Consider the following 26,759-nt stretch of genomic DNA (forward strand, 5'->3'; position numbering starts at 1 on the left):
AATTTTGTGTAATAATGAGTATATTCAAGTTAAACTGACATACATCCCTGATTATCACAAAATGTTCAGAGATTGAAAAACAAGATCACAGGTGTGCCAATCTCCAAGTCTTTCCTGTGCCACATGCAGGATAGTTTAAGAGGAAGAAAATTATGGTGCAGGAGGGAAGGGTTCTTTTCAGTTATGTGGGGAGACTAGAGAAGCTGGCACTGTTCTTCTCAGAGCAGAGAAGGATAAAGGGAGCTTTAACAGAGGTGTTCAAAACCATGAAGGATTTTAATAGAGTAAATAAGGAGAAACTGCTTCCAGTGGCAGAAGGATCGGTAACCAGAGGACACAGAATTAAGGAAATTGGCAAAAGAATCAGAGGCAAGATTAGGAGAAATTTTTTTTACGTGAGTTATTATGATCTGGAATGCACTGCCTGAAAGGGTGGTGGAAGCACATTCAATAATAATTTTTAAAAGGGAATTGGATAAATATTTAAAAGGGAAAAATGTGGGGAAAGAGCAGGGGAGTGGCACTAATTGGATAGCTCTTTCAAAGAGCCGGTACAGGCACAATGGGCTGAATGGCCTCCTTCTGTACGATATCATTCTATGATTCTATGATATTCTTGGGGCATTGGAGCAAGTTCTGGAACAAAGGAAGCCTACACTGAAGGGACGGTTTTCACCTGCACCAAAACAGCACCAATGTCCTTGCTGAGAGGGTAAACAGAGTAGTGGGGGAATGATTTAAACCAAAATAGAAGGGGAAACGAAAGAAATTGCATTTATATAGCGCCTTTCACGACCTCAGGATGTCCTAGAGCGCTTTACAGCCAAACCAGTACCTTTGAAGTGCAGTCACAGTTGTAATGTAGAGAAATGCAGCAGACAATTTGCGCACAGCAATGTCCCACAAACATCAATGAGATAATGAATAGATAATCTGTTTAACTGATGTTGGTTGAGGGATAAATATCGGCTAGGACACCGGGGGGAACTCCCCTATTTTTCTCTGAATAGTGCCACAGTACCTTTTACATCCGCCTGAGAGGTTAGACAGGGCCTTGGTTTAATGCCTCATCCAAAAGATAGCACCTCTGACAGTGCAGCACTCCCCCAGTACTACAGTGAAGTGTCAGAGAGGATATTGCAGAGGGTGTGGCCACATTTTTCAATCCTCCCTAAATATGCAAATTGTGCCAAGTGACCAGAGAGTAGCTAAAGTAACACCTTTGTTCAGGAAGAGGGAAAAAATGGATTAACAGGTTAACTATAGATTATAACAGTTGTGGGAAAACTCTTAGAATCTATAACTCAACATAAAATTCATCAACATTTAGAAATGCATGAGTTAATGAGCCAGCCTGTTAAAGGCAAATTGTGTTTGAGTTTTTTTTGCCGGGGTGACTGATTTGATATTTAAGAGGAATGCAAGGTATTGGACTTTCAGAAGGAATTTGATAAGGTATTCCACAAGAGGTTTGTTAGAAAATTTCAAGTGTATGGCCTAAGAGGAAATGTAGCAGTGTGGACATGGAAAGTTGGTTGACAGACAGGAAAAAAAGTGAGGGCAAATGGGTGTTATTCTGATTGGAAGAGGGTTAAAAGTGGTGTACCGCAGGGGCCAGTACTGGTCCACTTTTGTTCTCCATATATACAGATAATTTGGACTTTGGCATAAAGAGCACAATCTCAGAATTTGCTGATCACGCAAATGTAGGGAGTTTAGCAACATTGAAGAGGAATGTAAAAGACCTCAAGATGACATAGAATGGGCAGGCAGGTACAGATGCAATTTAATGTGGAGAAATGTGAGGTATTACATTTTGGGAGGAAAAACAAGCAATGGGAGTATAGACTCAATGGAAAGGTACTGAAAGGTGTGAATGAACAGAGTTCAAATATGTAATTTCATGAAAATACATGAGCAGGTAGATAAAGCCATTAAAAAAGGCCAACAGCATTTTGGGTTTCATAAATAGGGGCATTAAGTATAAGAGTAAAGAAGTAATGATAAATTTGTACAGAGCATTGATTGGGCCACAGTTAAGAGTACTGTTTGAGATATTTTGGGCACCGTATTATAGAAAGGACATTAAAGCCAGAGAAAACATACAGCATGGATTCATCAGGATGATGTCAGGGATAGAAAGCTATAATTATGAAGAGAGGCTTCAGATACTGGGATTATTTCCTCAGGAGCAGAGGCAACCAAGAAAAAAATATTTTGAGGAACCAGGAGGGGTAGACTTCTCACATGGCTCTAGATAAGCCTGTAAGCCAATGTCCTAATAGACAGGATGGTCCTACTGACCTACGAGCGGGAAGCTTACTAGTGCCTTGCTGTTGTAAGCGGTTTGGTTTGTTAGTTAAACTCCAGTAGCAACCCCGTGCACATTTGGTGGTTCCTAACTCTTCTGTCAACCTGCACAAAGACTCTTTGGACAAAGTCCAGAAAAATTACCTGTAAGTTGACAGAGCCAAGGGTGAGGAGGGGGGGAAGATGATATGCACAGCATATCAGGCAAACAGAAATTCTGCAAGTTCAAACTTCTCAGTAGCTTGATTTGGAAAATCAAACATGATGGTGGGTCTCTTTGTGGTCAGACACCTGACTGCCCAAAGAAACAAAACAAATTAACATAGAGTATGATGGTTGGATGGGGGGAGGGGAAGGGAAGCTAAAGTACATATTTACATTGCACTTCCTTTCAGAACCTTAATACACATTAGACTTCAGAAATGCTACCATAAAATTTGAATCATAATTCACATCCAAGTACAAGCTTTTTTATTTCATAAAAAAAACTAGAACTGCACCTGTAAACAAGTAATTCCACGACACTAAACTGCGACTTACACATAGGATTTGATAGTAAGAAATAAAATATACTGACAGAGAATATATTTTTTTTAAGAGCATTTAAACAACGATTTATGTTGAAATAGTTACTGAGGTGATAATTAATATTCACAGTTCCTTAGAGGTCAGCTAAACTTTCAGAAAACAGAGTTAAAAGTTTACATTTACAGATAGGCAACATTATAAACATTAATCCATGTAAGCTTGTTAAAGATAAAAACATCTACAGGCTTTAACATAAATGCACCAAATCTTCCACTTAGAATCATAGAACCATAGAAAGGTTACAGCACGGAAGGAGGCCGTTCGGCCCATCGAATCCGTACCGGTTTTATGCAAAAGCAATCCAGCTGGTCCCACTCCCCCGCCCTATCCCTGTAGCCCTGCAAATTTTTTCCTTTCAAGTACTTATCCAGTTCCCTTTTGAAAGTCACAATTGAATCTGCCTCCACCACCCTCTCTGGCAGTGCATTCCGGATCCTAACCTCGCGCTGTGTAAAAAGGTTTTTTCTCATGTCACCTTTGGTTCTTTTGCCAATCACCTTAAATCTATGTCCTCTAGTTCTTGACCCTTCTGCCAATGGGAACAGTTTCTCTCTATCGATTCTGCCTAGGCCCTTCATGATTTTAAATACCTCTATCAAATCTCCTCTCACCTTCTCTGTTCCAAGGAGAACAACCCCAGCTTCTCCAGTCTATCCATGTAACTAAAGTCCCTCATCGCTGGAATCTTTTCTGCACCCTCTCTAAGGCCTTCACATCTTTCCTAAAGTGTCCAGAACTGGACACAATAGTCCAATTGTGGTTCCAACCAGTTTTTTTTTATAAAGGTTCATCATGACTTCCTTGCTTTTGGACTCTATGCCTCTATTTATAAAGCCCAGGATCTTGTATGCATTTTTAACCGTTTTCTTAACCTGTCCTGCCACCTTCAACGACTTGTGCACATATACCCCCAGATCTCTCTGTTCCTGTCCCTCTTTTAGAATTGTGCCCTCTAGTTGATATTGCCTCTCCTCGTTCTTCCTACCGAAATGTATCACTTCGCAGTTTTCTGCATTAAATTTTATCTGCCACATGTCTGCCCATTCCACCAATCTGTCTATATCCTCTTGAAGTCTATTACTATCCTCCTCACTGTTCACTACACCTCCAAGTTTTGTGTCATCTGCAAATCTGGAAATTGTGCCCTGTACACCCAAGTCCAAGATATTATTATAATGTACTTGTAGAAGTAAATTTTTCATTGGAAGTTTTAAAGTTCTGGAGGCAACCCTCAAGCAAAACTGGAGAATATCAGAATTTTTTCCACTTATAATTGCAAATATGTTGCCATGATGTGGAGATGCCAGTGATGGACTGGGGTGGACAAATGTAAGGAATCTTACAACACCAGGTTATAGTCCAACAGTTTTATTTGAAAATCACAAGCTTTCACTCACCTGACGAAGGAGAAAGCCTCCAAAAGCTTGTGATTTTCAAATAAAACTGTTGGACTATAACCTGGTGTGGTAAGATTCCCTGCAAATATGTTGAATAGATTTCCATGAAAAGAAGTTAATCCTGTCTCAATTAAAGAAGAGCTGGATGATTATGTGGTAAATAGATATAATAGTAAAATGCAATTTGTAGAGGAGGCAAGGAGAGAAAATTGGAGGGAATTTTTTTTAAATTTGAAAGTAAGCAATGCCATCTTAATAAGTATGCATTGCACAGGAATGGGCTAAACAATGGCAAGATCAGGGATAATAATACCATATCAAGCATGTTATCTTACAGTAATACACAAGTGGGAAAAAATGTTTTTGTTCTATGACCCAAAGTCACATGCCAAAACTCAGTGGGCATTATGGAAGACCTGAAACAGAATGAAAAACTTGACTGGAAAATCTATTCGTGGACTACAAATAAATAATGTAAAAAATCGCTGAGGTGAGTTGAAGGCTGAAGTACACCTTCTTGAGATTTAGATGACACTTCTTCGCTCTCGTAGTTTGTGACATATAAAACAGAGTGCTTATAATAGAACTATATAGAAATTACAACACGAAAATAGGGTGTTCAGTCCAAACAGTCCGTGTTGGTGTTTATCCTCCAAACGAACGATACTCCTAATTCCATGTGCATGCTCTGTTCCCATATTCCTTATTCTTCTTTCCTTCAACCACGTATCCAACCTATTCTTAAATGTTCGCATGGTCTCTGCTTGAATCACCATCTCTGGTGATTCATTCCACATCCCTCTGTTCAAAATTGTTTCTCCTTCTCACTGTCCTAAATCTCTCACATTTAACCTTAAATCTAGACCCATCAATCACTGAAAACAGTCAGCTTCCATCTACCCTATCCCATCCATTCATAATTTTAAATACCTCTATCAAATCACTCTGTAAGCTCCTCTGTTCTAACAAATACGGCCTCAGTTTTTCAAGTTTCCCTCTGTATTTGTGTTTCCTCCTTTCAGACAGTATCCTACTGAATCTGTACTGTTGCCTCAACACAATTCCTATAATGTGGGGTCTAAAACTGCACACTGTACTCCAACTGTGGTTTTAGTGAGCTTTTATATACATTAGCCCATTACATCTCGACGTTTATATTCTATTCCTTTTGCCACAATACCCAGTACTCTATTATTTTTTTTATGACCTGATCCACAAGGGCTGCTGCTTTTAATGTCTAATGAACCTAAACCCCTAAATATCTCTGTCCTTCCTCATCACCCAGTTTTCCCTCAAAGTACATTTTTTTTCAAATCAGTAGGTACCTCCTCTCATTTACTGCCACTGAATTCCATTTGCCACTTTTTCTGGCCAATTCCACTATGTTATCAATTCTCCTTGCAGCTTCCTTTGGTTCTCAGAATTATTTACCATGCTTCATATTTTGACATTGTCTGCAATTTGGACACCACTCCCTCCAGCTCGACATCCAAATCATTGACCTTCACAGTGAAGAGAAACAGTTACAGAACAGAACCCTATGGGACAGCACTACCCATTTCCAACTACTCTGAGAAATTGCCCATAATTCCTACTCTCTGGCCTAGAAATTGGATTTCAAATTCAGGCCGCTGCATTGATGGCAGATGCCCACAGGTAGCTCGCGGGAGAGGGAGCAATCGGGAGAGGGAGGGGGCAATCTGAGGGTGCTGAGCAGGGACCAGCAACAGTCTTCAGTACTGCAGTGGAGCCGGGAGGATTACTCCTGCAACTCCCAGCTCTACATTCAGTTAGGTATTTTTTTTCCAAAAAACATACCTTTTTGGTGGTGTCCTCCAGCCGTCCCTTTAAGGACTGCTGGTTAGGTCGCATGTAGACCATGTTTTCCTGTACGCAGCCGGACCAGCGCCATTCAGGGCAGCTTAATTTTACAAAGGGGGCCTCAAATAGGCATTAGGCCCCCTATTGGTATATGTAAAGGGCCTAACGCCTATTTCAGGCGTTTGCCCCTTGTCGCCTCTTTTTCTGCCTTTACCAATATGGCGGGCGACGCACTCCTGGCATGAAATGAACGCGCTCCTTCCACCATATTGAATGCTTAGCTGCCTGAAAAACTGGCATGGCACCAACGAATTTCTAGGCCGCAGTTTCCTCCAACGGTCTCTTGTCTAGTCTTGAATCATAGAATGTTACGGAACAGAAGGAGGCCATTCGGCCCATCGTGCCTGTGCTGGCTCTTTGAAAGAGCTAATCAATTAGCTCCACTCCCCTGCTCTTTCCCCATAGTCCAGCAAATTTTTCCCCTTCAAGTATTTATCCAACTCCCTTTTGAAAGTTATTATTGAATCTGCTTCCAGCACCCTTTCAGGCAGTGCATTCCAGATCATAACCACTCACTGTGTAAATCTTTTCCCCTCTCATGTTAAGTAAATCTCCTCTGCAACCTCCCCAAGGCCTTGACATCCTTCTTAAAGTGTGGTGCCCAGAATTGGCCACAACATGCCAGCTGGGGCCTAACTAGTGTTTTATAAATGTTTAGCATAACTTCCTTGCTTTTGCACTCTATTCCTCTATTTATTTTGCCAAGGACCCCGTATGCCTTTTTAACAGCCTGCTCAACTTGTCCTGCCACCTTCAAAGACTTGTGTATGTACACCCCCAAGGTCTGTGTTTCCGCGCACCCTTTAAAATTGTACCATTTAGTTTATATTGCCTCTCCTCATTCTTCCTACCAAAATGAATCACTCAAATTCCATATGCACCAATTTAACTGAATTTCTCCCATCCACCATATCTTTCACCATCTCAAAGAACTCCATCAGATTTGTCAAGCACAATCTTCCTTTCTGAAATCTGTTTTGTTGCTTCTAATTATTTTCTTTTCATGTGGATGTTTAGTAATTATATCTTTAATCTTTACAGCTTGGTAACTCCTTTTCAGCCATCTATTACAACATGCCTCGTTTAACTTTTCTTTGGCATTCCTTTTCATAATCAAAGTCGGATTTTATTTGAAATTTTCTTTATGTGGTTAAGCAATTCAAAGCCGTCAGTGGGTAAACATACATTCCGAATTGGTCATTTTGAAATTACAATCCACTTTGGGATGCAACTGGCGTCAGTTAAATTGCACTGTTAGTAATATATTTGTGGCTAGTTTCCTCTTTGTTTAACTCACTGATATGTAACTTCCTTTGTTTAATTCCACACAATGCACTATGCAAATATATAGTGGCATCAATATTCACACAACTGTCAAATTTCATTGAAACTGTCTCTTAATAAATAATGGTGTTTTAAACAATTAGTGATCAAATAGCTGATTTACTACCTGGTTTGGTTTACTAAACATAAATCCATTCATACAATTATTGGCTTTAAAGTAGCCGATATTAATCTCACATTTCTGGTCATTTATAGAAATTCAAAAAGGTAGGAGTTAGGAATGAATTATAAACAACTTGTTTCAATTGAGCCAAGCTTGTTGTTGTCTTATTGGCATCTTTATTTTGTGAGAAAATTATTCCATTGATTTTACATCCACTGTCAAGTTGGCCCATTCTAAACGCCAATGGACTTGCACTGGGGCCTGTGAAGATGCAATAAGACTGAGCATCTGCATCAAAGCAATATTTGCTGTGAAGACACAAGCAAGTACGAGGCAAAAAGCTCTTCAATGTCTTCCACACAAAACTCCAAACACAGTTATGCTTATAGAAATGTGTATTTAAAAACAGCCGGTTAATAATGATGCAGATCAGCAACTACAACAGCATTTTATCTTCCATCTCTTTGTTCACAGAAACTTCTGGTTGTTGCCTTATGTACCCAAACTCCCTCTCCTCTTCTCCAATGGTAGAAGGATCCACAACTCCACTTTTCCATGATCTGATCCCTCAAGATTGTTACATAATACAACTGCTATATCTCACATAAATTGACTAAATATAATGAGTTATTTTCTAAGAATTCATATCTCACCAGTATCCAAAGTCTCAGGCCCATATTCTGCCCATTAAGATATTAACTTAGCAACAGTGTATGACCCATTTTGTGTATTTAGCTTAGCCACATGAAGTACACATTATAACATCTGAGCAACAGACATCACTGGATATTAGCAGTTGAATAACTTGCTTTCACTTTAACAAGTTTTTCTATTGCAGATCAAGAGGTACCATAATATTGACAAATAAATCATCTAATTATAGGGGAGCAATTCATACACAAACAGGATTTAGAATCTGAATGTTACAGGATGTTTCACATTATTGTGTTATTGCCAACCAACTGGTTCAAAAGTGAGGTACTTTTATTGGTCTAATTAATGATGAATCAAATGGAAATGGATGCTGATTGAAACATTACCTAAAAGAATGTCATCAAAATTTGTTTACACAAAAACATGCACAAGACAACAAAATAAAAACCCTGAGAATTATGAAAGTCTGAAGCAACACAACGCCCAAAAAGTTCACTTGAGACATTATAAAAGTATGCACACTCAAAATACTATAAGGGCAAAAGCCATAGTTTAGAATTTCGGCAATGAAATGTTGCAGGCTGAATTTGTGCATATAAGGACCTTCAATCCTGTGTGATTTTGATCAATATTTTTGGTAATATGCATGATCATAACCACATTTTGCTTTCTTTATCTATGGTCACGCGAATAATTAAAATTCTCATGTGCATTCATTGCATCAAGCATTTCAAAGGAATAATGCCTGGAAATGTAGGGGTTTAAACTGGATAACCTCCAAAAACGCCGGGGATCGCGGTACACGATTAACTCATGGTCATTGCATTGCAGGCAGTAAGTTAAATTGGTGCTGCCTGCTGTTTACCTGCTACCTGCACTGTTCATTGGCTGCTGGCATCAGCAGAGCGCCTGATATCGTGAGTGGCTCGTGCTATTTAAAGGCAGCCTGCACCTCTTAAAGGGGAGGTGCACTGTGGCTGCAAGAAGGGGTGAGAGTTCTTTGTGAACTGAACCTGTGCTGCAATATATTGAAGAATGGCTGAACATGCGAGAGAGCATGCAGCAAGGTTTTCTGATAATGCACTGGAGGCTTTGGTGCAAGAGGTGGAGAGAAGGAGGGACACTGTATATCTGCAGGGGGGCAGGAAGCCCTCCAGACATCTGCTCAGGAGGCAGTGAGAGGAAGTAGTGGCGGAGGTCAATGCTGGGAGTACAGCTCCAAAAACATGGATGCAGTGCAGGAAGAAGTTTAATGATCAGATTTGAGTTGTCAAGGTAAGTGAGTTCAATCTTTAAATGACATACCCTATCAACTACACCACTAGCCTCATCCACTGCTCAATTCACTATTCCACCATCACCCACCTACCAACAATCTCTATCAATCAGTACTCAACCCTTCAATTCAAAAGGTTTACCTCACCCTCACACAGCACTGTTGCCTCACACCCACAACTCACACACACGGGATCTGCACATGGTGAGACAGCTCCAACTTCGCACATGACTTTGCGCAGAGCTTGGAGCCCATCCTTTCCAACATGGAATGGGTGGTCACCTCCATCAGCACACCTATGGAACCCACCATGATGCAGCGTCTAATGACCGATGTCATAGCTTCCACTGCAGCACAAGCAGCTTCCATTAAAAGGTCTGACTGCTGCCACCGTGGCTCTGGGCTTCACAGCAGTCCAGATCACCAGGACTGCTGAAGTGCCGCCCCGGGAGAGTGGCAGTGGTTCCTTGGAAGCGGAAGCTGCTGTCCTTTCTCAAGATGACAGTATTGCTGCTCCCACTCCTGCCACTCTGCCAGTGCCCTTGCTGTTACCTGTCAGCCAACCAGCCAAGGCCGAGATGGTGCAGTCTGAAGATAGGCCCTCCCGGCCCAGAGCTGTTCGAAGTCGTCCTCCAAGGCCATCTGCAGGCTCCTCAATTGAAGGTCAGCAGTCTTCCACCACCTATGCTGCAGCACTGAGAAAGTACCTCGCAGCAGCACAAGAAAGACAGGCACTAAGGGAATGCACAAGGGTGAATAGTTTCATTTTGTATGCATTATTTAATGAGTAATTTGAATTTGCATTTGGTTTTGGTGGTGGTTTTTATTTCTGCAGTGAACTGAGGGAGGAACCAATATGTGTTGTCAGAAAGAGGACGAGGTGATGGTCAGTGATAGAGGAAAGGTAAGGAGCGCGGGACTATTGGTGAATGGGGAGATGTAGTCGAGGTTACTGTTATCGCTCATGAATAATCTGATCAAGTTGAGCCCTGACAGAAAGGGCCTGTCTATGTTGTAGCCTCTCTTGCGCTGCCTCCACTTCCTCTTGCACTTCCTCCTCCTCCTCCACTTCCACCCTCTCTTCCTCGTGTTCCTGCTCCTCAGCTTCTCACCTGATAGGTGGTGGCAAGGGCTGTTCCCTCATAATGGCCAGGTTGTGCAGCATACTACCACAAATCTTGATACCCGCTCAGCTGAGTACTGCAGGGCTCTTCCAGAGCGGTCCAAGCAGCAGAAGCATTGCTTGAGGATGCTGATGGTGTGCTCTATAATGTTCCCTGTTGCAGTATGGCTCTCAATGTAGGTCTGCTGTGCACGTGTGTGTGGGTTCCTGACCGGAGTCATAAGCAGTGTCATGAGGGAGTAACCCTTGTCGCCCAGTAGCCAACCTTTGACTTGCCATGCTGGTTCAAATACAAGTGGAACAGAGGACTGCAGCAGAATGAAAGAATCATGATTGCTGCCAGGATAACGGGCATTCACCTGCATGATGTGCTGCCTGTGGTCGCACACCAGCTGCACACTAAGTGAGTGGAATCCCCTTTCTGTTGATGAATGTGGCCAAGTTCAGCTGAGGAGCACGCATGGCAATGTGCGTGCAGTCAACGGCACCCTTCACCATGGGGAAGCCAGCAATCCGTGCAAAAACTCATGCTGGCTCATCCTGCTTGTCTCTTGGAAGAGGGAATGAGGTGACCTCCCTTACACTGCAGTGTGCTGCAAGCTGCAAAATGTTGCTTATATCTCCAGCAGCAGCCTGAAAGGAGCCAGAGGCATAAAGGTTAAGAGCCACAGTCACCTTGACAGCCACAGGCAATGCTGTCCTTGCCCTGCTTAGAGGCTGCAGTTATGGCTGCAGCAGTTGACAGATTTCAGTCACCTCTTTTGTGAACCAAAGACGTCTCATGCACTGGTCATCAATGAAGTTGAGGTAAGAGAATTGCTCCCTGAAGACCCTCTGCAGATATGGCCTCCTGCTGAGTGCCTTGCTCCTCCTCCCTCTCCTAGCAGCTTGTCCTGCCCTGCGTGGCCTCACTTCATTCTCCCAGTCATGTTCAATTCCCAGAGGAAGTCCTACCAGGGCACCCACGTCTGCAAGCAACATTTTTCAGCACAATATTTTAAATGGCACAAAAAATACTGCAAGACCAGCCAGACCACCCCTGCAGAGTACTTAAACTTTAGGCAAGTATAGGAAACCTCCAAAAATGTGTACAATTGTACCAGCAGCCAGAAGAAATAATCTAGCATCTATCCTGTAAGTAATTTAAATAGCGTTGGTGGGGGGGTCCTTCATGCCTGGTTATACAGGGCGTTGGCTGGAGTGTGGACTTGCAAAATGGCAGAAGTGGCTTCAAATCACACTGATTCGCGTCATAATCTCCCTGTTCTGCATGCTGCTGGCAGTCGTTAGGCGCACGCAAACCCCTTCACCAGGATGTCGTTCTGCGCACTTCCCTTCAGAAGTGTGCATGCGCATCTTGGACCCTATTTCAGAGTCTTAGGTACCCGCGTAACGCCTAAAAACGGGCGCTACATGGCCAAATTTAAACCCCATAGTCTCAAGCAGAGTCATACTTCAGGGCTTCCACACATTTGTGTTGCAAAAATTAGTAATTGACTGAAATGAGGGATTACCTGTTAAATTACCAATCAGATGTCCAGTTGACTGCGTGAACAAATCAAAGCCTTTAGAAGGTAATACCAATGAGGAACAAGTAAGCAGCAGAAAATTGGGCTATCAAATCACTCAATCTTCTTTCAAAGCTACCAATCTCAAATTGACCAGTCAAATATCCCATATCATTAACTTCTCCACCACAGACCTGCCTTTCTGTCTGGAAATTGGGGTTTCAGTTGGAAATTTGACTTGGAGGTTGGAATTTTCAACTGCTGTCAATAAATCCTCAGTGTATGAGAGAAAAGAGAGGGGGAAGAGAGGGGGAAGAGAGAGAGAAAAAAAAAGACACACCATGTGGGTTGTAGTATTCACCCTGATTCCGCAGAACTACAATACCTGGCACACCACGGTGGCCATTGACTTTATATGACAGCAAGGTAGAGAAGAACTAGGAATTACAGCACATGTGGGGAAATTCTAAGTCTGCATGTGCGAGAGAGAGAAAGAGAGAGAGAGATGCATTATGGGAGGTAATAAACAGTAAGAAAATTTAACTGGGATGTATAACCAGAAGAGAGCAAAAATCTCAAGTAGAGCAATAATGAGTCTGTTTAACAACAACTTGCATTTATATAGCGTCATTAATGTAGTAAAATGTCCCAAGGTGCTTCACAGGAGTGTTATCAAACAAAGTTTTGACACTGAGCCACATAAGGAGATAATTAGGACAGCTGACCAAAAGCTTAGTCAAAGAGGTTTCAAGGAGCATCTTAAAGGAAGAGAGGCAGAGAGGCTTAGGGAAGGAATTCCAGAGCTTAGGGCCTAGGCAGCTGAAGGCGCGGCTGCCAATGGTGGAGCAATGAAAATTGGGACCATGCGAGGCACTGATATAGCTATATCTGAATACTGTATACAATTCACATTGTCATGCTACAGCAAGAATTTCCAAGCATTAAAGCAGTGCACAAAAGGGAAACCAAACTGATATCTAGCTTAAGGCATCTGGGCTACTTCACACAGAGGGTGGTGAACATGTGGAATAGATTGCCCAAGAAAGGTTAAGAAGACAGATAGCATGAACATATTTAATGGGGACTTGGATAGCTATTTGAGGAAGTAGGTGACTAAAAGGTATTAGTTTTTGAAACCAGCCAAATGAATTCCAGTCTTTTCTGGTCCCGTACTTCCCTAAATTCTTAGGTTTTGGGGAGAGAATAACTAAGTTATTTGCAACTTAAGCAAATTTTTGCCAAGTCGTAGGTAAATAGTACTGTAAATATTATAGTTGTGAGGCCTGTTTCTTTCAATATCAGTAATATTTTTTACTTCAAGTCACAAAGTGATCTACTACTTCAGTAAATTTGCTGTTCTATAGCGTGTGGCGAATTAGTGTCACATTTTGACTGCATTGGGATTGTAGTAAACATAACCGACCACATTCCAGATCCCGGATTACCCACAAGCTGCAGCACTAGGCAGGGGGGAATCTTCCAGTCCCTAATAAAAACAATGTTGTCAATTCCTGAGGCTACCATTCACAACCAAACCAAGATGCTTATTCAAAACGCTTTACTGAACTTATTTCTTTGATTTCCCCTGTAAAGCTCCCTTTTCCCAAACTGTGGTAAATGGATTTCAATGTAGGCAACTGTGAAGTCATCTACTTTAGACCTAAAAAGGATAGTTCAGAGCACTTTAGGAATGGTGAAAAGCTGGAAACAGTGGAAGTCCAAAGAGACTGGGTCCATGTAAATAGCTCATTAAAATGTCATGGACAGGTACAGAAAAATAATCATAAAGGCTAATGGAATGCTGGCCTTTATATCTAGAGGACTAGAATACAAGGGGGTAGAAGTTATGCTACAGTTATTCAAAGCCCTGGTTAGACCACACCTGGAATACTATGTTCAGTTCTGGGCACCACACCTGAGGAAGGATATACTGGCGTTGGAGGGAGTGCAGCGTAGATTTACTAGAATGATACCTGGACTCCATGGGTTAAATTATGAGGAGAGATAACGCAAACCAAGCTTGTATTCCCTGGAATTTAGAAGATTGAAGGGTGATTTGATCGAAGTTTTCATGATATTAAGGGGAACTAATAATGTAGATAGGGAGAAACTACTTCTGCTGGTTGGGGAGTCTAGGACTAGGGGACATAATCTAAAAATTAGAGCCAGGACTTTCAGGAGTGAAGTTAGGAAACACTCCACACACAAAGGGTGGTAGAAGTTTGGAACACTCTTCCTCAAATGGCAGTTGACGCTAGCTCAATTGTTAATTTTAAATCTGAGATTGATAGATTTTTGTTAACCAAAGGTAGTAAGGGATATGGGGCTAAGGTGGGTATATAGAGTTAGGTCACAGATCAGCCATGATCTTATTGAATGACGGAATAGGCTCGAGGGGCTGAATGGCCTACTCCTGTTCCTATGCTTCTATGTTCCATCAATAAACTCTTCTGTCTGGCCAAGAGTTTATTTTCATCTGTCCACTAACACTGGATTCAACAGAATTCCTCCTTAGCAGACAGCAACCATATTTTTTCTATTCTTTTTACTCAACATTTCCCACTACCTTATATCTGCTCTGGTGCCTATTTCTGTGCCTACATTTAAAAAACTTATTAAACACCATCACGTGCAAACTCCTTAACTTGTTTTCTCAGATTTCATGCCTCCTCTCTTGACAATTCCCAAATGTTCTTGCCTAATAAGGTTTGAACTTCCACTTCCACACAGACTTGTTTCTCAGTTCTCTGAATTGTTTCTCTGAGGAATTACTGCTGGAAACTCCAAAGGAAAAATCACATTGGCAACTGTCATTTTAAGTGCATTTTTTCTTAATACCCTTTGCTCTATCCCATAGGTGTTCTAAAATGGTTTCAGAGAAGGCACACTTGGTTGAATGTGAAACTTTATTTAATGTAAAATAACACTGTGACACCAGAAATTGATGTTTTGGTATCATATAAACCTGAGTGTCAATATTAAAACCTGTCCAGTTTTTCTGTATGAAACTAAATGTAGTTATCCGAAGAAACCAACAGAAGTGCATTTCAATAAAAATCTACACACAATTCAATATCCCAGCAGCACTGCTAGACAGAAATGATGGGTTATGATGATATTTTTTGTTCCGTGTGTAAAGAAGCTTTTTAAATTTTGAACTCAGAAATATTAGGGCCCTTTTTAACTTGGCCGACCTGTTGGAAACAGGGCATTAGCAGCCCTAAAATAGCTGTGCTACACTTAACACCCTGCATTATCTGTTGTACCAGGCAGTAATGCTGAAGAGGCCTGAAAAGGTAAGTACAGAATTATTTTTGTGGGGCCAGGAGAAGCAGGAGTGGACCTCCGGGCTCCAGAAGAATATTGTGGGCTGTTGCTGCTCTAGGCCCTCCCCCTCTGCAATTGTTCCCCCCGGCCTACCTACCTGCCGGCTGAACCGATGTCCGGATTGCCCGATATTGTGCTGGCCCAGAGCTACAGCAGGACTTCCATTTGGGACGTGCAGCTTGCTGGTGGCATGTAATGAGGCCCTGCCCTTGAAGCGGTTCGGGCTTCCACTGGCTGGAATGGGCTGCCTGCTGCCCGGCCATTCCATCCCTGGAGTTAAAATCTACCCAATTGATTTTTTTCCCCCGCACCTCTCCTGAAAATAGTGTGTTACGTTACGAAATGGTTCCATGGGTGACAACTACCCTCCAATATTTTTCCCAAGTGGCCATTCCTCATGTGAAAATCTAGCCAGTGAGTATCAGCTAGTTATTCAACTGCAGTGACAGACAAACATAAATGTTCAAAATAAGAATCTAAATTTATTTCTAGCTAACAGTTTGCTATTAAACTGTTAGCCAGAGATACGCAGGGCCGGCACACCCGGACGTCCTATCGTATCAGGCAATGGAACCCTGTGTGAGAACCTCTCTGGATACATCGAGGGCATCCTGAAACCCATCGTACAGGGAACCCCCAGCTTCTGTCGCGACACTGCAGACTTCCTACAGGGGCTCAGTACCCGCGGACCGGTTGAACCAGGAACACTTCTCACCACGATGGACGTCTCGGCACTCTACACCAGTATCCCCCACGATGACGGCATCGCTGCGACAGCATCAATACTCAACACCAACAACAGCCAATCTCCAGACGCCATCCGACAACTCATCCACTTCATCCTGGATCACAATGTCTTCACCTTCGATAACCAGTTCTTTACCCAAACACACGGAACAGCCATGGGGACCAAATTCGCACCCCAATACACCAACATTTTCATGCACAAGTTCGAGCACGACTTCTTCACTGCACAGGACCTCCAACCAACACTATACACCAGATACATCGATGACATTTTCTTTCTATGGACCCACGGCGAGGAATCACTAAAGAGACTGCACGATAACATCAACAAGTTCCATCCCACCATCAAGCTCACCATGGACTACTCCTCAGAATCGGTTTCTTTCTTGGACACACGAATCTCCATCAAAGACGGGCACCTCAGCACCTCACTCTACCGCAAGCCCACGGACAACCTCACGATGCTCCACTTTTCCAGCTTCCACCCTAACCACGTCAAAGAGGCCATCCCCTATGGACAGGCCCTGCGAATACACAGGGTCTGCTCAGACGAGGAGGAACACGATGGACACCTACAGACGCTGAAAGACGCCCTAGTAAGAACGGGATATGACGCTCGACTCATCGATCGACAGTTCCGACGGGCCACAGTGAAAAATCGCATAGACCTCCTCAGGAGACTAACACGGGATGCAACCAACAGAGTACCCTTTGTCATCCAGTACTTCCCCGGAGCGAGAAACTACGCCATGTTCTCCGCAGCCTTCAACATGTCATCAATGACGACGAACACCTCGCTATGGCCATCCCCACACCTCCACTACTCGCCTTTAAACAGCCACCCAACCTCAAACAGACCATCGTTCGCAGCAAATTACCTCGCTTTCAAGAGAACAGCGTCCACGACATCACACAACCCTGCCACGGTAACCTCTGCAAGACATGCCAGATCATCGACACAGATACCAACATCACACGAGAGGACACCACCCACCAGGTGCATGGTTCATACTCCTGTGACTCGGCCAATGTTGTCTACCTCATACGTTGCAGGAAAGTTCCCCAGAGCATGGTACATTGGCGAGACCGTGCAGACACTGCGACAACGGATGAACTGACACCGCGCAACAATCACCAAACAGGAGGGTTCCCTCCCAGTCGGGGAACACTTCAGCAGTCAAGGACATTCAGCCACCGACCTTCGGGTAAGCGTACTCCAAGGCGGCCTTCGAGACACACGACAACGCAAAATCGTCGAGCGGAAATTGATAGCCAGGTTCCGCACCCATGAGGACGGCCTCAACCGGGATCTTGGGTTCATGTCACGCTACACGTTACCCCACCAGCGAACAAATGTTATCGGTTTTTAATATAACGGGTCAGTTGCTGTCTTTTCTATGTTTCTACCTCTCTATCTCTGTTTTTTTTTGGTGATTTGTATATTCTGAGACCTTGCAGGTAACACCTGTCTGTCTGCACACTGATTGCCTTGGCAATGGGCAGTTGAAAAAACTGTCTGTAATCACCAAGCATTGTTCTGTGATTTATAAACGCGATTTCATTTCGAGGATTTCATTTCCAACAACGTTCACCTGAGGAAGGAGGAAGCCTCCGAAAGCTTGTGAATTTAAAATAAAATTGCTGGGCTATAACTTGGTGTTGTAAAATTGTTTATAATTGTCAACCCCAGTCCATCACCGGCATCTCCACATCATTAAAAAAGGGGTTAAGAGACTCTGTGCTGTGGAGTGATCAAGCACACTTTCTTTTCATACTTCGGACCTAGATCTGTATCTAGCCCAGATTGATGGGATAAAAGTCTGTGCTCTGTTGGCTCTGCCATTGCTTGTGGATGCCAGCTTCTAGTAGAAAATTGCCACTGACTTTCCAATCTCAGAGAGGCTGTAAGGATGGTTATTATAATAGCAAAAGAGTACGTCATAAACCGTCTCCATTGCACTCAACTAAACAAGCGATGTCCAAAATGTACACACCTTAACACGATGCGCCTGCCATTAAAAAACCATTATGAAGCAAAAAGGGGAATAATAAATCATCCTGAACTGAAACTGTCTAAACATACTGATGTTAAATGAGATGTGACCTTATAAAACCGACCTTATGCATGATAATTTGCACCACAGGAAATTAATGGGCTTTGTATATCAGGAAAATTGATTTTATATGGAATCTGAACTTATTGAGACTTGCATAAATATGCACAATGGGGTTAAGAGTTTTATAAATCACATTCAGGCAGAACACGCACCAAACCTCTTGTATTATCACATTTGTACCAAACATCTTACTGAAGAATGTTCATTTACAGAAAATAAGCCCACTCAATTGGACAGCTAATATGAAAACAATTAATGTTGAGGCACATTTTGCTATTTTTGTTCATTTAACAACCCTTGAGGGAAACAAAAAATTGTGCTCCATATGCTGCCATATCAGGAAAATGTGACTATGACACTTTTACAGTGCTCTTAGCCACGTTAAATGGATTTTTTAATATGAAAATTGTTCCAATTTAAACCAAGTACAATATATCCATTAAGAACCAAGTTTGATTGAATTCAAATACAGAACATGACAAATTATATTCCGTGTAAAATGCTCATTTTTTTTTAGTAATTTACCCAATGAAAGTTCAAAATGACTTTAAAGTATTGCAGCTATTACTCATCCAAACTAGATGATTAAAATTCTGACTGGCCGTTGCCATATAAATACATTCACAAAAATAATTCACACCCAAATCCCATTTGTTTCCTTAGTTAATCTATTGCAGAGGAGATAATTAATTTTTTAAAAAAGGTAGTAATAGCGATATTTAAATTTAACTTGATATTAAGTACTTTTTGTTCCATTTATGGCTGACTTGCCTGGCATGGCAATGACCAGGTAGACCAGAAAAGTCTGTGCTTATTTAGGTAATCTTATTCCTGTCGCTGATCCCCACCTACTGCTGGAAGTGTGCAGAAGCAATTGTTGGCTAAAGACAAAATTTGACTTAGCCGAGATAGCTGCTGCCCCCTCATGAATATTCACTGCTGATATTCACTGTTAGGTTCACATGTTAAGACAGACTATTTGGGCACAGCTTGCTACACAGTGCCTGTTGAACCATGCCTCAGTATGAGTCATATACTTCAGCACAGGACCGGTAAGTGGAAAACAACTGCAAGCAAATTGGAGGAGGGAAAATATTTTGAGAACTAGTCATAAATTGCTTTGTAAGAATGAATGCACTGAAACAGAGTTGTTGTATTTACCACACCTACAACTCACTATGAAATTAGAGTTATGGAATTACAGTGTCGGCATATTTAAAATAAGTCAATAATCCATTTCATCATTTAAAGAATGTGTAAAATGCGACAATGTACAGACCAGTAAATACTGGTGCTAAACATTCTTAAAGCAATGAACTTCCGACATGGAAAATACCAGTACAGGATCAGCATCTTGGGTGTAAAATCACTGCTGCATTATACAAAATTGTGGTTTATAGGACAGCATAACAAAGGGAGAGGGTGGCACCTCTATTATCCTTTGCTTTCCAGAGGTATTTTACAATTATTACAGTTAGTTTAGTAACATTCAAAAGGCATGAACGAAAGAAGGTTATTCAGATCACTGGGTTCTGAGCACACAGCAAATTCATCCTAAACCAGTTTCAGCACTTTCTAGCCACGATACAAACCTCAGCATGACCTAAAGTGAGTGAGCTGCTCTTTTTAAAACTAGGTCAACATATCCTCAAAGTTTGGATCCAAACAATGACTCTTCCCCGCCCATAAAAATGAATGCTTAGCAATTTGGATACCAGGAGTATCTTGGGACAGAGGGATTCAGTAATAATAATGAAACAACCCCAACCAAAGTTATGAGCAATACTCTCAACCATGAAGCATTATTCCACCCTATCCTCTTCGACCTCTCTGCAGCCTGTGGCACGGCTGATCACACTATTCTGCTCCAACGCTTCTCCATTAGAAACATAGAAAATTTATGGCAGAGGCCGGCGCCATTCGGCCCGTTGTTCAGTTCGGTGGAACTGACTTTTCTTTGTTCCACTCTTGCCTATTCAATCGTAGCCAGAGTATTTCTACAAATGGCTTCTCTTCCCAGCCCTGCACCATGTCTTGGGAGTCCCCAAGGATGCGTCCATGGCCCCCTCCCTCTTCTTCATCCACATTCTGCTCTTTGCACACGTTGGTTCAACTACCACATGTACAATGATGACACCCAGATCCACCTTCCTGCCATCTTTCTCAACCCTGTCTCTGTGCTGTTAGTCTGTATGTCTGACATTGAATCCAGCTAAAAATTGGGAAGACCAAAATTATCTTTGGCCCTCACCACAAACTCCATATCCTCCTCACTGACTCCACCCTTCTCTCCAGCCACTGAACCAGACTGTTCATAACCTTGATGCCTTATTCAACCTCATATCCTCTCTAACAAAAGATCACTTGCTTCCACCTCCATAATATTGCCCGCCTCTACCCCCATCTATCACTGAAACCTTCATCCATGCCTTTGTCACCTCCAGACTAGACTATTCCTGGTCAGCCCCTCCCTATCTCTGTAACTTCCTGCAGTTGTACACTCCCCCAAACTCACCATTCTTCTGATTTCAGATTTTTGTGCATCCCCCTTCCCTTTGTCCTACTATTGGCAGCCATGTCTTCAGCCGCCATGCTCTGGAATTCCCTTCCTACACTCCCATGCCTCTTCAACTCCCTCTCCTCCTTGAACACCTTCCTTAAAACTCACCTCCTTTATCAAACTGTTGGTCATCCCTCCTAATATCGTCTAAGTCTTGGCATTCATTTTTTTCCTTACACCTCTGAAGTGCCATAGATTTTTTCAATGTTAGAAGTGCTATATAAATGCAAGTTGTTGTTGAAATGCTGCAGGAAACTACCATTTGTTTGAGAACTAGCTTGCTTGAATTTCAAAGAAATAATTAAATACAAAAAAATCTAAAACCAGGAAGGCTTCAAAGCTAAGACAAAGGTAGTAATCTTAACTGCTGAGTGATACTCACGTGAATGTTGCTCCTAAGCTTCTATCCAATCATAGAATCAGAGAGGTTACAGCACGGAAGGAAGCCATTTGGCCCATCGGGTCCACGCCGGCTCTATGCACGAGCAATACTAATCTAACTGCTTAAGACAAAGTAAACAAAGTGACCTGAGCTAGATTTGGTTTGGGTTGCTCACGGTTTGAGAAAATCAAAAGGTGAAAATTCAAAATCTACCATTCTATACTTTTTTGATACCATAATGCTTCCATACATATTTTGAAACTTTAATATTTGGAGGACTGGGAGCCAATGTTAGTCAGCAAGCACAGGGGTAATAGGTGAGTGGGACCTAGTGCGGGATAGGATATGGGCACCAGAGTTGAGTGTAGAGGTGACAAATGAATGGATGGGGGTTTCAGCATCAAATGGGCTGAGGAGGGCGATGTTAGAGGTAGAAGTAGGCAGTGTTTGTGATGGAGAGGATGTGGGGTCGAAAGCTCAGCTAAAGGTTACATAGGAAGCAGAATGTGCAAACAGCCTGAGACAATTGCCAGGGAAGGGGATGAAATTGGTAGTGAGGGCACAGAATTCATGGCGGTGGCCGAAGACGATGGCTTCAGTCTTACCAATGTTAAACCGGAGGAAATTGTGGCTTATCCATGACTCAAAGCAGTTTGACAACAAGGAGGCAATGGAGGATTTGCCAAGAGGTGGTGGTGAGGTAGAGCTGGGTGCCGTCAGCATACATGTGGAAGCTGACCCCATATCACCAAGGGAGAGCATGTAGATGAGGATAATGAGGGGGCCAAGGAGAGATCCTTGGGGGACTCTTAAGATAATGGTGTGGCGCGCAAAGAGAAGTCATTGCTGGCTATGATCGAATAGGTAAGAGTGGAACCAAGAGAGTGCAATCTCACAGAGCTGGGAACAGAACAGAACACTGAACAATGGAAAGGCGTAGGATGATGATGTTGTCGTCCATGTCAAAAACTGCAGCGAGGTCGGGGAGGATGAGGAGGGGAAATGCATCATGATCAGTCACGGAGGATGACATTAGTGACTTTGGTTAGGGCTGTTTTGGTGCTGTGGCAGGAACAGAAACCTGACTGAAGAGATTTAAACATGGAGTTGCAGCAGAGAAGGGCATAGATTTGAGAGGTGACATGTTTAAGAACTATGGAGAGGAAAAGGAGATTGGAGATGGGGTGGTAGCTTGCAAGGACAGATGTGTGTTTTTTTTTGAAGAGGAGGTGACGATGGCAGTTTTGAAAGGGAGGGGGTCAGTACCCGAGAAGGGGGAACCATCTACAATGTCAGCTTGCATTGGGGCTAGGAAGGAAAGTTAGGTGGTCAGAACGTTAGAGGGGATAAAGTGAAGGCAGCAGGAAGAGGGTCTCAAGAATAAGATGGGCTCAATAGGGCGTGTGGGGAAATCGGAGAGAAACTAGGGAAAGATTCAGGTTCAGGGATAGGGCAGGGAGGAGGTGGGGTGGGGGGGTGGGTGAGATTGGTTTGGCGGGGAAGGAAAAGGGGGGAAGCAGCAGAGCCAGCTGAATGGATGGTCTCAATCTTAGTCACAAAGAAGTCCATAAGATCGGCGCATTTGTTGGAGGTAAGGGTGGAGGGGCAGGGGAGAGGGGAGTAAGGCGAGTGCTGGTAGTAGGGAAATAAGCTGGAGGTTTACTTTGTTGTGCAGGATGACCCTGGATTAGTGGGCAGTTTCGGTACAGGAGAATGAGGCCAGATAGTGCTTGGTGTGGTCCATCCAGTGACGGAGGGCTAAATCAGTTGTGAGCCAGATACGTTCAAGTCAGTGTCCCTTGGACTTGAGGAAGCAAAGATGGGGACTATACTAGAGGCATTGATCAGGATGGGAGAGAGTAAATGTTTTGAGGGAACAAAGGCATCAAAGGTGGCTGTGAGCAAATGGTTGAGCAGATCAATGCCTGCAGAAGTACTGTGGCGTATGGAGGACTAAAGGCTAGGCCCCCCCTCCTTTACCTATTCTGTAGCTCCTAAAAATACTGCAACTTGGTATGTTTATTTTCCACTCCTGCCTAGTTTACAGCCAAGTTTCTGCTCTTATGTCTACAGCTAATTCCAGTTTACTTCCCATTGCATTGCAATACATTCATTTAATTTTTTTCCCTCATATTTATCACTACTCTGTTTCCATATTTGTTTTGTTCAATGTCTTTATCCTGCTTATAACTGGTTGATTTGATTCTCCTCCTCTATTCGCTTTATTCCTTCTGCTAATTTTTTTTTCTTATTTGTACATTAACCTCAGAAATTTCTACCTTCTCTATTTGCTCTTTCTGATTGCTTTTATTTTTCACGTGCATGAAGATATTATCAAACCATAGCAAGATGCTGAAAATCTATACTTTCAAACTGCACGCTACCAGCAACTGCCTGCTGGAAGAATCCACTCAGTCGGAATGGAACCAACAGAGATTTTAATATTAACCATCCAACTGCTGAATCCCTTAAAAAAAACTACTAGATTATTTATCTTTAAAACTTTCATTAAATGCACTTTCCAGATGAAATATCCTTATCTTATACTTCTGGTACCATTATGCATTATACACTGTTTTAGATCAATGAGAGATGAAAACCTCAACAAGTAAATTTCAGAAACATATCACAACAATGTACCTGTGACTGCCCCCATCTCCCCTCTGTATCTGTCTCCATCTACCCCCCCACCCCAGTTGCTGCCCCAATCCCCTCCCATTCTACCTTTGTGACTGCTCCCATTCTCCTCTCATCTCCCTCCTGTGACTGCTCCCTCCATCTCCCTCTCAACCCCCCTTCTCTGTCTGATCCCCACCCATCCTCTTCGGTATAATGGGGTAATTTCCGCTTTGGGTGCAATCGGGAAATTGCACCCAAAATTTGTTCGAAATTGCCCTGGTTAGGTTACAGTTCAAGTTTCCACTAACATTCATTTGCATAATCATAAACGTGATCTTCAATGAACCAGTGCACTCGTGCAGCATAATAGAAAGTAATCGTTTCTTTTTTTTCTTTTCATAAAAAAGTATTCCTTGATGCATCTAAGAGTCGTAATCTGGTGCAGTTTTATTAATACATCTGAAAATGGGTTTATCACCAAAAATAAGGATTTTTATTAAGAGTGTCCAGTCCTTAACCTGATTTAAAATCACTGAAAATTACGTTAAAAAACTATACAGAACCATTTACTAGTTTCATTGGTGTACACGAGTCAGTTTCTTAGTAAATTAAATATTTTTTGATATGAAGAAACTTTTAAAACGTGCCCACTGGTGCCTGTGCGCCTAAGAAAATGAGCACAATTTGAAGAGCCTTCCCAAATGGGTGCAATCGGCAGAATCTCACAACATCAACCTGGGGGTGTGGCCAGTTTTGTGGGCGGGGCCTGATCCGGGCGAACTGAATCTTAAACTAGCGAAAAAAATCATGGAAAACAGGAACGTAAGTGGTTTTGGGCTTAACTCACTTACATTTAAAATTCCCCGATCTTTTGTGTTGGTTTGGCTGATTTTTCCCAGATTGCACTGATATTACTGGCATAAACGAGTGGAAATTCTACCCCAATATATTTATAGAAAGTAAAAAAAAAATCTCTTCCCTTCAGCACCTTGTCGATTATCTTGGCTCTCGTCCCACATCGGCTTTTTAAAATTTCAAGTCCAGCCCCATGCCAGTTCTGGGCATCGACCCGAGGACTGTCCTGAGTGTCATCACTCCTAACCCTTTCTTATCACATGGTTATTTATAAACATTTAATTTCTGAACATCTGTTAAAGGAGCTATAAAAATATGTAAATTATTAATTTTAACAAGTTAGACATTTTAAAAAGTCTGTTAATGTGACCAATGGGTAAGTACTTAACTGTTCCTTCATTGTAGAATGTTTCTACAATATATTTTGCACTACCAACAATTGATCTTTTTCTTTCCTATACATACAAATAAAATACAACTAACCACCTCTAAACAGGTTAAGATTTTAATCTGTTTGCAATGTCTGTAATTCTTTGTAAGTGAACCAGTGAAAGCAACAAAGTAGATTAGAATTCGGCTCTTTTGTCTCTAAGACTGGTTTGAATCAAACCCAAAGTGTGGGGATGACTATCTCTGCTCTCTGAACAGTGCCAACCAATATGGACTGTGGAAAGCCCTCTGACCTTTGCATAATGTTCAGTGGGATGCCCCATGGATTGGAGTTGGGACCCGTCCTGTTTCTAATTTACATTAAGTTGGATTCAAAAGCTCAAACCAAACTGATTAAATTCACAGACAATACCACACTAAGAGTTGCAATTGAATCTGAGAGGGCAGCTCAGTAACTACAAAACCAAACAAAATATGTAAATGTTAGAACAATGGCAAGCTCATCGTGGCACCTGTTGATGGCTATCCCAGAACAACACAACTGTCACACTCTTAATGAGCACCGCACACAGCTCCTCCTCACGTCTTCCCATCCCTCTCCCCTGTTCTGCTGCCCCTCTGAGCTCGCTGAAGAATCATTAATTACCCAGCTCCATATCACCTTTTTACCTCAGACTATGAGGAGTTTTAGCTCTTGTAGGGCCAAACCCCTTGCAGGCAGGCAGAATGCTAGACTGAAGGGCAATTTACTGGGAAAGGAGGGTCATAGCTTGTGACATAGGTCTCAGTGTTTCCCTATTAAGGTCATTCATAGAGGGATTATCCTCATGTGGCCATATCCTTCTTTGCCTTACATCAGCACTGGTGGGTCACTGTGGCCAAACACTGGAAAATACTCTCTGAACTGCAATCCACCTGCATAGGTGCTCATTCAAGCATCACCTGTCCACCGATGACTCACTATCTTTTTTTGGTGTTCCTGTCAACAGTCTAGGCGCCTCACTGATGACTTCATTGGTCAGCTGTCTGGTTACTTTCCTGGTGCAATTTACTGAAGCTCCAGTCAGCTACCTATACCAGACTCTGCTGGTATTGATACAGAAGGTGTCCTGCTGTCCCAGAACATCAATTGGCCAAAAATGACATGAACAGCATAAGAACACCATGGACCAGAGTATACCTCAGTGACTGAAGCAAGTATGAAGTCCCTAATGTCCTTTTTCCCAAGCATATGAACTTCAGCCAGTGTATCCTGTGGAGGCACTCCTTATAGCAGTGCCGACTAATAGCTGATTTATTCCCTGACCTCGTGTCACATCTTGGGATTTTTTTTGACTATTTTTCCACAGACAAGATTTGGAAAAGAGTTACATTTAAATGCTGGGATTTTAAAGAAAAGTTTATTCAAACAAGTTTAATAAAATCATTGCAATGAAAGATGCTTAATATGCTAATGAGGCATTATACATTGTTTCCCCAAAGACTCTCATGTAGGCACAGACCAATGCTGTCCACAATGATGTACTGTAGGCGCTCTGAACTGGCAGCAGAACTTCAATAAATTGCCAGAAATAAAAA

At 42.4% G+C, this 26,759-nt stretch overlaps 1 protein-coding gene and 1 long non-coding RNA gene across 4 annotated transcripts in view; one reads left to right on the plus strand and one right to left on the minus strand.

Moving 5' to 3' along the window:
* sbf2 (SET binding factor 2) overlaps positions 1–26,759 on the minus strand; it is a 571,743-nt gene that overhangs the window by 154,823 nt on the left and 390,161 nt on the right. The window lies entirely within an intron of this gene.
* The window catches only part of LOC137327966 (uncharacterized), a 59,407-nt gene that overhangs the window by 6,656 nt on the left and 25,992 nt on the right, over positions 1–26,759 (plus strand). Inside the window, exon 1 of one of the 2 annotated variants that reach the window (XR_010964577.1) lies at positions 19,359–19,427. The exons of the other annotated variant lie outside the window; for it this stretch is intronic. This is a non-coding gene — a long non-coding RNA (uncharacterized lncRNA). Of the gene's footprint in view, positions 1–19,358; positions 19,428–26,759 lie in introns of those variants that run through there. 2 annotated transcript variants of the gene reach the window in all.

The sequence above is a fragment of the Heptranchias perlo genome, chromosome 12, assembly GCF_035084215.1.
Source record: "Heptranchias perlo isolate sHepPer1 chromosome 12, sHepPer1.hap1, whole genome shotgun sequence".
In the NCBI taxonomy this organism is placed as follows: Eukaryota; Metazoa; Chordata; class Chondrichthyes; order Hexanchiformes; family Hexanchidae; genus Heptranchias; species Heptranchias perlo.